Genomic DNA, 18,037 nt, shown 5'->3' with positions numbered 1-18,037 from the left:
AGTAAAATAATTTGTCTGTAAACAATTGTTGGAAAAATTACTTGTGTCATGCAGAAAGTAGATGTCCTAACCGACATGCCAAAACTATAGTTTGTTAACAAGAAATTTGTGGAGTGGTTGAAAAACAAGTTTTAATGACTCCAACCTAAGTGTATGTAAACTTCAGACTTCAACTGTAAATGTGATATTTCATTACTTTGTTTTTATTTTAGCAAAAATGTCAAATAAAATGTTTTTACTTTGTCATTATGGGGTATTGTTTGTAGATTGATGAGGAATAAAAACAATTTAATACATTTTACAATAACGCTGTAGCATAACAAGATGTGGAAAAAGTCAAGGGTTACGAATACTTTCCGAATGCACTGTAAATAAATGAATATAAATAACTTAACATCTAAATACACAATGACGAACGAACAAGCTTTTTCAAATGTGGTCTTATAGCCTGAATAATGCTTTTAATAGATATTATGTTGTTACTCTGTGTGTGTAGGCTATATTCTGCCATGAAAGAACAATGCATTGACAAGAGCACTGTATAGAGTGTCTGGTTGTGATAATAGGTGTTTCAAAATACAGAAAATAAATAGTTCATACCAGATAACTTTTTCTTATACCTGATAGTCACCATAAGGCTCCTACTCAAGAAGGCTACCCGACCACCTTCAGGAACCCCACTCCTCTAGGTGAGTACCCCTCTTCTGCGAAGTGTATTGCAGCTTTAAAACGGTCCATAATGCCTTGCGGTGTCACAGTTCCGATGCAATGTGTTTACTAGCAAAAGTAATGAAATGGGGAGAGGCAATTTTCCGCAGCATATTGGTCAACCTGCAATGGCTATAGCAGGGACAGTGCATCGTTAAACTTTCAGTCAAGGATATTACAACGCTGCTAATTTTCTCATGATGCAGTTTTCTCTTTGCTGTGGACCGTGTCACGCTGTCGCAGTTCGTACAAGTAATTTATAGGCTTCCGCCGAGTCACATTTGCAGATTGCATTCCTCTACAGAATCTATTTTTCATAAACTTCAGTCCCAATAGAGAAGACTGAGGGGGACTTCTGTTGGTGTTTCGGCACCTACAACACGAAGGTAAGAGATTACGTTTGTAGTTTCCCCGCTAATGTTAAAGTATTCCCGTTATACTGTGTTTCTAAAGTAACTACCCCTTCACAACATTATCCCAGGTGTAATAACACGGGGCAGGGATAACGGAAACATTGTTATCAGGTTGCATAGTGGAACAGTTGTGCCCCTTGCAATGTCGCGGTTTCTTTCTTGCCGTAAATAACATCACACTTTCAAAACAATAGTACAGCATTCCGGGCAATTTGCCAGACTTGTTTACTCTGTGGGCATATATAGGCTACATCCATGCATTGTCTCTCTATCTGATAATAGACTATAGCCCATACGTTTATATGTTTATAAACATTGAATAATGGTTGATAATGTATACATTCCTCCAATTACTAATTTCCTATGAGTGTACATAGCCTATTTCCCACTCACAATTCAGCTTTTAACACTATTTATTGGGACTATGATTCTATTTCCAGTTACCCACTTTAGAGACTAACTGTAGAGTAGGCCAATACAATATTTCGGGGGATATGATGTATTAGAGCTGTAGTTGTGCTCCCTGTGTATTGACACTTTCATCAGTTACAATCAGCTATTACACAGATGTTGAAGCAAACCGTGTTGGCCAGTAGATAATGTATATCAGTAACTGAGTATTGTGTGTTTTGGGCTGCCTACTGTACACCACTGTCTGTTTATTCATAACATATTAAAGAAACAGGCCTACTCCATAAAACCGGTTTCATTTTCCTTCGATTAAGAAGCTGTAGTATCTCCATTAATCCCACAGCTGTGCTAATGCATGTGTTCAATTACTGCTCTGATGAACTGATGAGACCGCCAGAACATGGACAAAAATAAACCCATGTCCTGATCATGCACAAACCAACCCTCCAAACCCTTAGCCAGAGCAGAGGCCAGGAGACCGAGTCTATTGCCACAGTCAGTGGTGCTGCTATGGCTCTGCTCCCGGCATCAGGCTGGCACTTCAAACCTGGTCCACTTATAGAGCCATCATGGCAGAAAAACAAAGGCGGTATTATTTCTGCTGGCTAAACGTGCCGTCCAGATGTTCAGGATCCTGCCAGTGTTGACCTCCCGACTAGGGGAGGCGAGGCGAGGGCCACTCTGGAGTCTGGATGTTATATCCAGCCAGCCTGATGTTAGGGAGGGAGAGGTGAGAGGAGTGTGTGGCTCCAGAAGTTCCTAATGGAAAGCTTTACAGGAGCTGGGGCTATAACCGTGGCAATGGCGTGACTGGGGCTGGTTTTAATCCCTGGTGAGGGATGGACGTCTCAAACTCCCTTTCCTTGGAGATTTTTGGATTAAGGGGATGGATGGGGGGGTAGCCTGAATTCTGAACAAGTGTTCGGCTGGAAGGGTGAGCTCGAGACAGCCTTTGTTTTTGGCCCTTCCAGCATATTCCAGGTGGCCTTTTATAACTACAGGACCTTTTTGGGCCAAACTTCAGCCAATTACCTTGTAATTACCTTAACTCAACTTTTTGTATTATCTTAACTGTCTAGACATATTTATTTTATAGTCATTTCAAACTTGCACAAATACAAATGTTTTCCACTTTACAATCCAATGTGAACTGTTTCACTTTAATTCTAGTATAACATACATACAGAGACACCACCCACACAAGCAGAACATGTATTTTCGTTCTGAATAGCAGCTTTAATCTGTTATTTATTTGTAACTAACTTTATTTAGGCAGTAGGTCTCATCATTGTAGTCAACCTAATGCCATTTTGGACCTGGTCTGACCTGAGAGGATACTGCTGCTGGCAGTGTGGAGGAGGGAGTAGACTTTAGAGAACCAACCACAAGACTCCTTGCTGACATTCATTCCTCTTTCTTGTTTTGGTATTTATGTGGAAATGGGAGTGGGGCTCCTGTTTATAAAAATCAAAAAAATCAAAAATGCTTGTTTTATGTAATTCAATAATAAGATTTACCCAAAGATTTAGCCTATTTAGCTTAGTTTTTTAATCATAGATTGTACTACAGTCCTTCTAATTCCTTCCTCCCAATATAAACATATTCAGCCCACAAAATCACCCACAAAAAAAGCCTGGCACTCTGTAGACTATATAACTGATGTAGTCCTTTAGCTGTGAGTAGAATCTATTGTGTATTCATGTTAAATACAGCCCTGAGATCAGAGGGCTGTGCACAGAACCAACCTTATTTCCACACCATGGCCCATTGCATTCTCACCAGCCAGGAATGTACACTCTGGATGTTATCAGTCTCCACGCTGCAGGATCAAGGCCCATCTCTGGAGGGAGATAGCCTGCCGGTGCTCTGCTGGTGCCATGTGACGACCTGGCTCCACAGTTCTCATAAAAATTAAAAATTAATTATTTTCACCTTTATTTAAACAGGTAGGCTAGTTGAGAACAAGTTCTCATTTACAACTGCGACCTGGCCAAGATAAAGCAAAGCAGTGCGACACAAACAACAACATTTGACGGGGGGGGGGGGGCATATAATACAAGCTTGTCTGGATGCCTGGCACTGGCATGGATATGTAGTGGAATTCCTTCCTATAGAAAAGATAACTGCACACATGATATTAACTCTGCATATTTATTGTGCTGATGTTTGTGGTCAGAAACTCCTCCCAATAGCCCCCACCCCAAAGCTCCTCTATGCACAACTTCCTCAGTCTTGCATACCAGGCTGTTTTGCATTGTGGTATATAGGCCTGAGGCCCTAGTACGACCAACTACCCAGATCTGTTGTGTGTATGAGACATGAGAGTAAGGCCAGGGCAGCACTTGATGGCTAACTGGGGAGATTTAAAGGCATAGTTTCTCAGCCTACTCCAAAACACACACACACACACACACACACACACACACACACACACACACACACACACACAAAAGAGTCCCCACCACCACCACAATAAAACAGAATCTGTCTCTTGCTATGGCTGGGAAACGGGGATCCATTTCACAAGAGGCCTAGTCTGGTACCAATTACACTAGAGTGTATACATTTCTAGTAATTACAACGTAGCCGTGAAACAGGAAATTCAATTTGAATTAAAGTTCAATAATGGAAATAGTTTGTAAGCACCAGAACCCCCTATCGCACAAAAATAACTCATTATGGATTGTGGGGGGATGGGCTCTGTTTTACTTTTTGTAATCAGGATAGGGTTGAAGTAAATGTTTCTTTTGTTTTTATATATCCCTACCTCTGGTGTATCTCTGCTCTCATACCTTCAATGGCCTTCAACCTCTCCCCTTTGGATAAGTAGGGATGCACGATATATCGGTGAACATATCGGAATCGGCCGATATTAGCTAAAAATGCCAACATCGGTATCAGCCAATGTCTAGTTTAACAGCGATGTTAAAAACTGATGTCAAAGCTACTGTGCATACCTATATAACGTAGGTACATGACGTAATGACGCAACGTAAAATGTTGCGCTACACTTGCAACACAGCGTTCCTAACCTAGCCCACAATATCTGCTATGTGGATCGAGCAGTCAACAAGTCGAGTAGTCATTTGAAAGAGTAAGACAATTTCAGTGAGACATCTCAAAGGTGAAATCCATTAAAGCCAAGATAATGGGATTCATTGCCCTTGACAATCAACCGTTCTCTGTCGTGGGTGATGTTGGCTTTCGCCGACGGGTCGAGCACCGGTACACACTACAAAGTGCGCTATTTTTTAGATGTTGTCCTACCGGAGTTACACAGTAATAGCGTCACTACTATTAGCTTCACGACATACATACTATGGAACGCCGTTTGGGTCTTTGCGTGTCAAGAAAGATACAGTAGCACTGTCAAAGCTGTACAAAAAAGTCTGCAAACAAGCAAACACCGGCCACAAACGATGTGTTTACAATACGTGTTGGTAATAACGCATCATTTGTTTGACCGCAACTTCTGGGGTAGCTAGCTTTAGCTTGGTACCTAGCTAGCACCAATACAACCAGCCTGAAAACAGTGACCAGTAGAAACTGCAGTCATTTTCATTATTCTTAGCAATGATTTAGGAATCCTTGTGAGTAAGTATTAGCTAGGTTGCCACTTGTTGTTCGCCTATTGAAATTGAACTTTAGTTCATGAAAATAAATAGCTAGCCAGCTACTTAACCCTGTTGTCCAAAGCTAACGTTATATGCAGCCAGCTAGCTTCAGCTGGCTAGTGAGGCTCAACCTGACTGGGTTATGTGTTGTGAAGCTAGCCACAATAAGGATTAGGCACAATAGTGGAATTTGCGGTTTGCATTCAAAATAAAAGTATGCCATTGACAGTGATGCAAATGAATAGAAATAGTAGAATTATGCCATACTTTTATTTTGAAGGCTAACCACAAATTCCACTATTGTGGCTAATCCTTATTGTGGCTAGCTTCACATAGATGGGTCCGACCACCATTAATCAAATAAGAACTGTCTTATAAATTAGGGTTATTTTAGATGATGACACCTAGCTATATAGTTAGCTAGCTAACTATAGCTACTGAAAGAGATGATGTCATTTTGCTATGTTTTTGGGGAAGGACATTGTTTGCATCCATGAGCTAGCTAGCTTTTTGTTTATGACCAACACTGTAGGTGTGCGAGACAACTTTACCAGCATCATAGCATACGTATTCATGAATCGTTGTGACATATGAAACACGAGTGATAGTGTAATCAATGTGTAATAACTACGTAACATAGGCACATAGGCACTCACACAAAACAATATCTCACATCGCAGGTGGGACAAAGGACACACTAAGTATGATCCCCAATTAGAGGTAATGATCATCAGCTGCCTCCAATTGGGAATCAAACACACACACCAACATAGAAATATAATACCTATAAACCCCCCTAGTCACGCCCTGACCTAAAACACCATAGAGAACCCCGAGGGCTCTCTATGGTCAGGGCGTGACAGTACCCCCTCCCGAAGGTGCGGACTCCGACCGCAAAACATGAAACTAGATGGGGAGGGTTAGGGTGGACAACTAGCGTCGGTGGCGGCTCCGGTGCGGGACGTAGCACCCGCTCAGACCGCGGATCCAGCCATGAAGCTGGGCTGAACGCCGGACTGGGCACCGGCGCAGAGGAAGGCTCCGGCCATGGAGCAGGACTGGACGCCGTACCTGGACTGGGCACCGGCGCAGAGGAAGGCTTCGGCCATGGAGCGGGACTGGACGCCGTGCCTGGACTGGGCACCGGCGCAGAGGAAGGCTCCGGCCATGGAGCGGGACTGGACGCCATGCCTGGACTGGGCACCGGCGCAGAGGAAGGCTCCGGCCATGAAGCGGGACTGGACACCGTGCCTGGACTGTGCATCGGCGCAGTGGAAGGCTCCGGCCATGGCACCGGCGCAGGAAGCTCCGGGCCGTGGACTGTCACTGGAAGCTCCGGGCCGTGGACCGTCACTGGAGGCCTGGTGCGTGGAGCCGGCACAGGTTGCACCGGACTGATGACACGCTCTTCAGGGCGAGTGCGGGGAGCCGGCACAGGACGTACCGGGCTGGGAAGGCGCACTGGAGGCTTAGTGCGTGGAGCCGGCACAGGACGTACCGGGCTGAGAAGGCGCACTGGAGGCCTGGTGCGTGGAGCCGGCACAGGTTGCACACGTGACTGATGACACGCTCTTCAGGGCGAGTGCGCTGCAGAATACACCTAACCAACATCTCTCTCCGATCTCCCTCCAATTGCTCCATCGACTCCCAGACGGTCTCTGGCTCTCTCCTCGGCTCAGCCGACCGCCCAAAAAAATCTTGGGGTTGCCCTTGGGCTGTTTGTGGCCGTGGACCCCGGCGTCCTCGCTGTCCTCCTATACTCCTTAGCGACTCCCGACAAGGAAGGGTCTCGCATCCACCCAGTATTTCCTCCCATGTCCAACTCTCCTTTACCTCCTGGGCACGCTGCTTGGTCCTGTAATGGTGGGATATTCTGTCACGACTATCATATGAATAATTGGACCAAGGTGCAGCGTGAGTAGAGTTCCACATTTTAATGATAGTGAGACTTCCAAAACAACAAAGACATAACAATCGTGAAATACGTACTGCACGTTCGTTAATTCTTTGTTGTTTTGAAGATCCATTGTAATAAATATGTGGAACTCTACTCACGCTGCGCTTTGGTTCACTTATTTATTCGACGGACGTGACAGGGGGTAATCAAATAAAAACAAATGTTATTTGTTACATGCGCTGAATAAAACAGGTGAAATGCTTACTTACAAGCCCTTAACCAACAATATACAGTGGGGAGAACAAGTATTTGATACACTGCCGATTTTGCAGGTTTTCCTACTTACAAAGCATGTAGAGGTCTGTCATTTTTATCATAGGTACACTTCAACTGTGAGAGACGGAATCTAAAACAAAAATCCAGAAAATCACATTGTATGATTTTTAAGTAATTAATTTGCATTTTATTGCATGACATAAGTATTTGATCACCTACCAACCAGTAAGAATTCCGGCTCTCACAGACCTGTTAGTTTTTCTTTAAGAAGCCCTCCTGTTCTCCACTCATTACCTGTATTAACTGCACCTGTTTGAACTCGTTACCTGTATAAAAGACACCTGTCCACACACTCAATCAAACAGACTCCAACCTCTCCACAATGGCCAAGACCAGAGAGCTGTGTAAGGACATCAGGGATAAATTGTAGACCTGTACAAGGCTGGGATGGGCTACAGGACAATAGGCAAGCAGCTTGGTGAGAAGGCAACAACTGTTGGCACAATTATTAGAAAATGGAAGAAGTTCAAGATGACGGTCAATCACCCTCGGTCTGGGGCTCCATGCAAGATCTCACCTCGTGGGGCATCAATGATCATGAGGAATGTGAGGGATCAGCCCAGAACTACACGGCAGGACCTGGTCAATGACCTGAAGAGAGCTGGGACCACAGTCTCAAAGAAAACCATTAGTAACACACTACGCCGTCATGGATTAAAATCCTGCAGCGCACGCAAGGTCCCCCTGCTCAAGCCAGCGCATGTCCAGGCCCGTCTGAAGTTTGCCAATGACCATCTGGATGATCCAGAGGAGGAATGGGAGAAGGTCATGTGGTCTGATGAGACAAAAATAGAGCTTTTTGCTCTAAACTCCACTCGCCGTGTTTGGAGGAATAGAAGGATGAGTACAACCCCAAGAACACCATCCCAACCGTGAAGCATGGAGGTGGAAACATCATTCTTTGGGGATGCTTTTCTGCAAAGGGGACAGGACGACTGCACCGTATTGAGGGGAGGATGGACGGGGCCATGTATCGCGAGATCTTGACCAACAACCTCCTTCCCTCAGTAAGAGCATTGAAGATGGGTCGTGGCTGGGTCTTCCAGCATGACAACGACCCGAAACACACAGCCAGGGCAACTAAGGAGTGGCTCCGTAAGAAGCATCTCAAGGTCCTGGAGTGGCCTAGCCAGTCTCCAGACCTGAACCCAATAGAAAATCTTTGGAGGGAGCCGAAAGTCCGTATTGCCCAGCGACAGCCCCGAAACCTGAAGGATCTGGAGAAGGTCTGTATGGAGGAGTGGGCCAAAATCCCTGCTGCAGTGTGTGCAAACCTGGTCAAGAACTACAGGAAACGTATGATCTCTGTAATTGCAAACTAAGGTTTCTGTACCAAATATTAAGTTCTGCTTTTCTGATGTATCAAATACTTATGTCATGCAATAAAATGCAAATTAATTACTTAAAAATCATACAATGTGATTTTCTGGATTTTTGTTTTAGATTCCTTCTCTCACAGTTGAAGTGTACCTATGATAAAAATTACAGACCTCTACATGCTTTGTAAGTAGGAAAACCTGCAAAATCGTCAGTGTATCAAATACTTGTTCTCCCCACTGTAGTTAAGAAAAATAAGAGTTAAGAAAGAGTTTACTAAATAAACTACAGTAAAGGAAATAAAAGAGCAACAATAAAATAACAATAACGAGCAGTGAGTAGCAGCAGAGTAAAAAAAAAAGGGGAGGGGGTCTATGGAAATAGTCCAGGTAGCCATTTGATTAGCTGTGCAGCATTCTTATGGCTTGGCGTTAGAAGCTGTTAAGAAGCTAGACATGGCGCTCTGGTACCGCTTGCCGTGCGGTAGCAGAGAGAACAGTCTATGACTAGGGTGGCTGGTGTCTTTGGCAATTTTTCTTCCTCTGACACCGCCTGGTATAGAGGCCCTGGATGTCAGGAAGCTAGGTCGCAGTGATGTATTGGGCCGAACGCACTACCCTCTGTAGCGCCTTGCAGCCGGAGGCCGAGCAGTTGCCATACCAGACGGTGATGCAATCAGGATGCTCTCGGTGGTGAAGAACATTTTGAGGATCTGAGGACCAATGCCAAATATTTGCAGTCTCCTGAGGGGAAATAGGTGTTGTAGTGCCCTCTTCACAACTGTCTTGGTGTGTTTGGACCATGATAGTTTGTTAGTGATGTGGGCACCAAGGACCTTGAAGCTCTCAACCTGCTCCACTACAGCCCTGTGATGAGAATGGGGGTGTGCTCAGCCCTCCTTTTCTTGTAGTCCACGATCATCTCCTTTGTCTTGATCACATTGAGGGAGAGGATGTTGTCCTTGCACCACACTGCCAGGTCTCCAACCTCCTACGAATAGGCTGTCTCATCGTTGTCGGTGATCAGGCCTACCACCGTTGTGTCATCGGCAAACTTAATGATGGTGTTGGAGTCGTGCTTGGCCACGCAGTCATGGGTAAACAGCGAGTACAGGAGGGGACTAAGCACGAACCCCTGAGGGGCCCTAGAGTTGAGGATCAGCATGGGCGACCCATCAGGAAGTCCAGGATCCAGTTCCAGAGGGAAGTGTTTAGTCCCAGGGTCCTTATCTTAGTGATGAGCTTTGAGGGCACTATGGTGTTGAACGCTGAGCTGTAGTCAATGAACAGCATTCTCACGTAGGGTTTCTGGGATTATGGTGTTGATGTGAGCCATGACCAGCCTTTCAAAGCACTTCATGGCTACAGACGTGAGTGTTACGGGTCGGTAGTCATTAAGGAAGGTTACCTTGATGTTCTTGGGCACAGAGACTATGGTGGTTTGCTTGAAACATGTAGGTATTACAGACTAGGTCAGGGAGAGGTTGAAAATGTCAGTGAAGACACTTGCTAGTTGGTCAGCGCATGCTTTGAGTACACGTCCTGGTAATCTGTCTGGTCCTGCGGCCTTGTGATCTTTGACTTGTTTAAAGGTCTTACTCACATCGGCTACGGAGAACGTGATCACACACAGTCTTGCTTGCCTCGAAGAGCGCATTGAAGTCATTTAGCTCATCTGGTAAGCTCATGTCACTGGGCAGCTCGTGGCTGTGCTTCCCTTCGTAGTCCGTAATAGTTTGCAAGCCCTGCCACATCCAACGAGCGTCGTGGCCGGTGTAGTAGGGTTCAATCTTAGTCCTGTATTGACGCTTTGAATGTTTGATGGTTTGTTGGAGGGCATAGCGGGATTTCTTATAAGCGTCCGGGTTAGAGTCCCGCTCCTTGAAAGCGGCAGCTCTACCCTTTAGCTCAGTGTGGATGTTGCCTGTAATCCATGGCTTCTGGTTGGGCTATGTACTGGTATGTATGGTCACTGTGGGACGACGGCATTGGTGCACTTATTGATGAAGCAGGTGACTGATGACTCCATTTAACATTACATTTACATTTACATTTAAGTCATTTAGCAGACGCTCTTATCCAGAGCGACTTACAAATTGGTGCATTCACCTTATTAATTTTAATTTTTTAAGACTCCTCAATGCCATCGGATGAATCCCGGAACATATTCCAGTCTGTGCTAGCAAAACAATCCTGTAGCTTAGCATCTACGTCATCTGACCACTTCTGTATTGAGCAAGTCACTGGTACTTCCTGCTTTCGTTTTTGCTTGTAAGCAGGAATCAGAAGGATAGAATTATGGTCAGATTTGCCAAATGGAGGCGAGAGGGAGCTTTGTATGCGTCTCTGTGTGTGGAGTAAAGGTGGTCTAGAGTTTTTTTCCCTCTGGTTACACATGCTGGTAGAAATGAGGTAAAACGGATTTAACTTTCCCTGCATTAAAGACCCCGGCCACTAGGAGCGGTGCCTCTGTATGAGTATTTTCTTGTTTGCTTAAGGCCTTATACAGCTCGTTGAGTGTGGTCTTAGTGCCAGCATCGGTTTGTGGTGGTAAATAGACAGCTACGAAAAATATAGATGAAAACTCTCTCGGTAAATAGTGTGGTCTACAGCTTATCATTAGATACTTTACCTCAAGCGAGCAAAACCTTGAGACTTCCTTAACCTCACTGGTGTAGGGGGCAGTATTTTCACATCATGATGAAAAGAATGCCCAGAGTAAACTGCCTGCTACTCAGGGCCAGAGGCTAGGATATGCATATTATTAGTAGATTTGGATAGAAAACACTCTAAAGTTTCTAAAACTGTTTGAAAGATGTCTGTGAGTATAACAGAACTCATATGTCAGGCGAAAACCTGAGAAAAATCCAACCAGGAAGTGGGAAATCTGAGGTTTGTAGTTTTTCAAGTGATTGCCTATCCAATATACTGTGTCTATGGGGTCAGATTGCACTTCTTACGGCTTCACTAGATGTCAACCGTATTTAGAACGTTGTTTCAGGCTTCTACTGTGAAAAGGGAGAGAATAAGAGCTGTTTGAATCAGGGGTCTGGCAGAAAGCCTTTAGTTTAGTCATGCGCGCGGCCGTGAGCACAAGCTCCGTTCCTTTTCATTTCTACATTTACATTTACATTTAAGTCATTTAGCAGACGCTCTTATCCAGAGCGACAAAGGAATTGTCCGGTTGGAATATTATTGAAGATTTATGATAAAAACATCCGAAAGATTGATTATATACATCGTTTGACATGTTTCTACGAACTGTAATGGAAAGTTTTTTGACTTTTCGTCTGGACTTAGTGCCCGCGCCTTGTGCATTTTGGATTATTGGACCAAACGCGCAAACAAAAGGGAGGTATTTGGACATAAATATGAACTTTATCGAACAAAACAAACATTTATTGTCTAACATGGAGACCTGGGAGTGCCATCTGGTGAAGATCATCAAAGGTTAGTGATTCATTTTAACGCTATTTCTGTCTTGTGACACCTCTCCTTCTTTGGAAAATGGCTGTATGGTTTTCTGTGGCTAGGCGCTGACCTAACATAATCACAAGGTGTGCTTTCGCCGTAAAGCCTTTTTGAAATCAGACACTGTGGCTGGATTAACAAGAAGTTTATCTTTAAAATGGTGTATAATACTTGTATGTTTGAGGAATTTTAATTATGAGATTTCTGTTGTTTTGAATTTGGCGCCCTTCAATTTCACTGGCTGTTGGCGAGGTGGGACGCTAGCACTTGTACCAGAGAGGTTAATATTATATTTCGCACACCAGCTGTTATTGACAAATAGACACAGACCGCCACTCCTTGTCTTACCGGAGGCAGCTGTTCTGTCTTGCCGATGCACGGAAAAACCAGCCAACTGTACATTATCCATGTCGTCGTTCTGCCACGACTCTGTGAAACATAAGATATTTAATGTCCCATTGGTAGGATAGTCTTGAACGGAGCTCATCCAGTTTATTCTCCAATGATTGCACATTGGCCAATAGGACAGATGGTAGAAGCGGGTTACCCACTCGCCGAAAAATTCTCACAAGGCACCCGGATCTGCATCCCCTGTATTGGCAGTCTCTTCTTCATGCGAATAATGGGGATTTGGGCCTGGTCCGGTGTCAGCAGTAAATCCTTCACGTCCGACTCGTTAAAGAAATAATCTTCTCCCAGTTCGAGGTGAGTAATTGCTGTTCTGATATCCAGAAGCTATTTTCGGTCATAAGAGACAGTGGCAGAAACATTATGTACAAAATAAGTTACAAAAAATTCGAAAAAAACACACAAAATAGCACAATTGGTTTGGAGCCCGTAAAACGGCAGCCATTGACATTTATCATGGAAAAATCAGGCGTGGAACAAGACTGTTTTTCTGCTAGAGGACCTTTGTCCTTAAAACAGTTCAGTGGTTCCCCAAGGGGTTTCTCCCAATTCCCAGAGTCAAGTTGTGCCTGATTCTTTGTGTTAGCCCCATGAAGAATATCCATTTTGTTTCTCCTCAAACGGCCATTTGTTCTTCATGTAAATGCATCATATTCATACCAGTCTACTGCAGTCCAGTTCAGCAGGAATACATCATAGTTGTAGGCCTAAATTAAGGAAATAATATGATAATTTCATCCATGACATGTAAGGGTATGACATGTCTTATGTCAAGTGCTGTCACTCCTCCATGCTGCTTGTCCTTCAACTTACAGGGAATCAGTGCAGACAGAGTATTTGCGCTATGAGACAATGATTTAAGGGTTGCCCTTATCCTTACTACCTTGGTCACAAAACCTCACCCCAGCACAGCCATATTTCCCATGGCTCAGAGATGTACATGATCACTCTATAGGATACTATCTCTGTGGCAATGACCTGTTCTAGAGGTTGGGAACCTGGGCCAGCTCCTGGCCTGGTAAAGTGATAGCAGTGCGTGGCCCGTCCCCCTGTATGTGTGAGGACCCAGAGGAACATATGGTGACTTGCATCAGTCAGTGAAAGTCCTGGCCCTGGTGCCAACTCTCTGTATTCCTGCAGCCCCGGACCTTTGGGCTGACAACAGCAGGAACAGCCATAGCAGCAACCTGGGTCTCAGCCGACACACTGCCCACAGTACCCTGTACTCACACACCTCACTGGGCAGACAGGAAGCCAGCCCAGAGACCACCAGCCTGAACTCTGAAGCTGTGCCACATTGAGACAAATTACAAATGCATCTTGGGTCATCTGGGACTTGGGCTGTTTTGGGTTTTACGTTACAGCAATAAAGCATCTATTTTTTTTGCTGTTCTTGGAGCTGAAATGGAATGTGTTGGTATGTAGTGTAAGCCGTGCGTCTCACGGAATGCTTCTTGACTTAGGGTTGTGATCAGCTCTACAGGATCAGGCCATGGGCATCTCTGCAGGCTGAGTTGCGGCAGAGTTGGCAGAGAGATGGACCTGTGCCCTGTGTGCCACTGGCTTAGCACCAACCACTATGTTGTCCTGTATCATTGTCAGTTATATACATACTGTAATGGACTTGCTGGCAAAGCGTCAATAGAGGACTAAGATTGAATCCTACTACACCGACTCTGACGCTCGTCGGATGTGGCAGGGCTTGAAAACTATTACGGACTACAAAGGCAAAACCAGCCGCGAGCTGCCCAGTGACGCAAGCCTAACAGATGAGCTAAATGCCTTTTATTCTTGCTTTGAGGCAAGCAACACTGAAGCATGCATGAGAACATCAGCTGTTCCAGGCGACTGGATTACCAGGAGTACCACGTGTACTCAAAGCATGCGCGAACCAACTGGAAAGTGTCTTCACTGACACTTTCAACTCTCCCTGATCTAGTCTGTAATACCTACATGTTTCAAACAGACCACCATAGTCCCTGTGCCCAAGATAGTGAAGGTAACCTGCCTAAATGATTACCGCCCCGTAGCACTCACGTCTGTAGCCATGAAGTGCTTTGAAAGGCTGGTTTTGGCTCACATCAACACCATCATGCCGGAAACCCTAAACCCACTCCAATTCACATACCATCCCAACAGATCCACAGATGACGCAATCTCAATCACACTCCACACTGCCCTTTCCCACCTGGACAAAAGGAACACCTACGTGAGAATGCTGTTCATTGACTACAGCTCAGCGTTCAACACCATAGTATCCACAAAGCTCATCACTCAGCTAAGGACCCTGGGACTAAACACATCCCTCTGCATCTGGATCCTGGACTGTCTGACGGGACACCCCCAGGTGGTAAGGGTAGGCAACAACACATCTGCCACGCTGATCCTCAACATTGGGACACCTCAGGAGTGCGTGCTTAGTTACCTCCTGTACTCCCTGTTCACCCACGACTGCATGGCCAAGCACGACTCCCAACACCATCATTAAGTTTTCTGATGACACAACAGTGGTAGGCCTGATCACTGACAATGATGAGACAGCCTATAGGGAGGAGATCAAAGACCTGGCAGTGTGGTGCCAGGACAACAACCTCACCCTCAATGTGAGCAAGACAAAGAGCTGGTCGTAGACTACAGGAAAAGGAGGGCCGAACAGGTCCCCATTAACATACATGGGGCAGAAGTGGAGCGGGTCGAGAGTTTCAAGTTTCTTGGTGTCCACATCACCAACAAATCATGGTCCAAACACACCAAGACAGTTGTGAAGAGGGCATTGTGAAGAGGGCATGACAACATCTTTGCCCCCTCAGGAGACTGAAAAGATTTGGCATGGGTCCCCAGATCTTCAAATCGTTCTACAGCTGCACCATCGAGAGCATCCTGACCGGTTGCATCACCGCCTGGTATGGCAACTGCTCGGCGTCTGACCGTAAGGCGCTACAGAGGGTAGTGCGTACGGCCCAGTACATCACTGGGACCAAGCTTCCTGACATCCAGGACCTATATGCTAAGCGTGTCAGAGGAAGGCCCCAAAAATTGTCATAGGCTGTTCTCCCTGCTACCGTATGGCAAGCGGTACCAGAGCGCCAAGTCTAGGACCAAAAGGCTCCTTAACAGCTTCTACCCCCAAGCCATAAGACCGCTGAACAATTAATAAATGGCCACCTGGACTATTTACATTGACCCCCCCCACACTTTGTTTTTACACTGCTGCTACTCGCTGTTTATTATCTATGAATAGTCACTTTACAAATTACCTCGACTAACCTGTACCCCCCGCACATTGACTCGGTGCCGGTACCCCCTGTATATAGCCTCGTTATTGTTATGTCATTTTCTTGTGTTACTTTTTGATAAAACATTTTTTACTTTAGTTTATTTTGTAAATATTTTATTAACTCTATTTCTTGAACTGCATTGTAAGTAAGCATTTCACGGATAGGTCTACACCTGTTGTGTTCGGCACATGTGACAAATATTATTTGATTTTATTTGGTGTGTATTTTCTGTTTGTGTTTACTGAATGCTAAGCTTATATGGATAATATGTCATATTGTAATACCTGCCAACGTGTGTTACAACATGGTATTAAGGTGCATTAGTACCCTCACTGTGTAGACATAACCACTGGCTGTTTTCCTGGGGGGGTTGTACTATTATAAAACCAAACTGGTTCTGGCTAATAAATCAAATCAAATGTATTTATATAGCCCTTCTTACATCAGCTGATATAGCAAAGTGCTGTACAGAAACCCAGCCTAAAACCCCAAACAGCAAGCAATGCAGGTGTAGAAGCACGGTGGCTAGGAAAAACTCCCTAGAAAGGCCAAAACCTTGGAAGAAACCTAGAGAGGAACCAGGCTATGAGGGGTGGCCAGTCCTCTTCTAGCTGTGCCGGGTGGAGATTATAACAGAACATGGCCAAGATGTTCAAATGTTCATAAATGACCAGCATGGTCAAGTAATAGTAATCACAGTGAACAGGTCAGGGTTCCATAGCCGCAGGCAGAACAGTTGAAACTGGAGCAGCAGCACAGCCAGGTTGACCCATTTCAATGGTGGAGTGTTGTCAGTTTCATGTTAACCCCTGACACGCACGTACGCGCACACACACACACACACACACACACACACACACACACACACACACACACACACACACACACACACACACACACACACACACACACACTGTATTCCAGTGTCCATTCAGGCCCCTCTGTCCTTTTCACTCTTCACACTCCCCTGGAAAAAAAGGTTCAACAAAATGGTGACAGAGTAATGGGTCAGTGCAGAAAAATCTCCCAGGGTCCTATTTGTGTGTGACTCGCAGCCTGTTTCCTTCCATCCCTCTATCTGCAGTCTGCTGCCATTTAAGGGCAATCTGGATGAAGAACAAAAGCACTTTCTAACCAGCTGTAAACACGCCAGGAATAGAGAGATCATCAGCCAGGCCAGAGATAAAGGTGACACACGCACGCACGCACGCACGCACGCACTCACACACACACACACACACACACACACACACACACACACACACACACACACACACACACACACACACACACACACACATACACACACACATACACACATACATACAGATACAGAGGGTTTGTTTGCAGCCCTCATTTGCCTGGTCCTAAAATGATAAATTGTTATTTCAAAGCCCCTAGTTCTATTTAGCTGAACTGATTTTATCTCGCACTGTGTTTAGCAAAGCACCATGAGAGAGGCAGTGTGTGAGTGCGTGTGTCTGACCGTGTGTGCGCATGTGTGCGTGTGTGTCTGTAAGGCACAGCAGCCTGCCGAGGCTGCGCTAGATGACATCAAGAACATGGAGAGGGAACGTGGGTGGTGGAGGAGAGTGGAGGAGGGTGGGGGAGATGTGGAGGAGGGTTAAGTGACCAGAAGAGGGATAGAGCTCTGTGCTCAACTGCACTATGAAGGTCAGCCCTCTAGGGGGCATCGCAGCTCTGGACACTGGCCATCTATCTACTCTCTCTTCATAGACTCTCTCCTTGAAAAGGACTGCGATGGAGCTGAGCCGGGTTTTCCTTTGAAAAGTCCCTAATTTAATCTGATTTCGCAATTTCATATTGACTTTTCTTCCATGGTCCATTGTGTGGCAGGAAGGAATCTAGAATGTGCCAGACTGCATGGACCAAGGACACTGGCCATGTTTTGTTTTCTACTCAGAGTCTACTACAGTCACAAAAGCAGTCTTGTTCATTTTGTCTGGAATGAACTTGACTGGGAAGGGATTGGGGTTCAAAATGAATGTGAGACAAATATGCATTTCTGATAAAGCTGGTAGTCTTCAGTCTATGTCCTAAATTCTTCAGTGTTTACCACATACTTCTTTGGATTACTACAGTGAAGCTATTTTGAATCTCATACAGTGAACAACACACAGAGCATTATGTAGAAAACCAACTAAAGTTTCGGCCATATGTTCCT

At 45.1% G+C, this 18,037-nt stretch overlaps 1 protein-coding gene across 2 annotated transcripts in view; it reads left to right on the top strand.

Annotated features, from left to right (window-relative positions):
- The first annotated feature begins 767 nt into the window (after nt 1–767).
- LOC139583987 (ras association domain-containing protein 8-like) overlaps nt 768–18,037 on the top strand; it is a 31,488-nt gene continuing 14,218 nt past the window's right edge. Inside the window, exons 1-2 of one of the 2 annotated variants that reach the window (XM_071415481.1) lie at nt 768–1,094; nt 16,937–17,040. The gene's annotated coding sequence lies outside the window, so the exon portion shown is untranslated. The remainder of the gene's footprint in view (nt 1,095–16,936; nt 17,041–18,037) is intronic. The other variant, XM_071415482.1, reaches the window with a different exon arrangement.

The sequence above is a fragment of the Salvelinus alpinus genome, chromosome 9, assembly GCF_045679555.1.
Source record: "Salvelinus alpinus chromosome 9, SLU_Salpinus.1, whole genome shotgun sequence".
Taxonomy (NCBI): Eukaryota; Metazoa; Chordata; class Actinopteri; order Salmoniformes; family Salmonidae; genus Salvelinus; species Salvelinus alpinus.
This window is presented reverse-complemented; position numbering and strand designations above follow the sequence as displayed.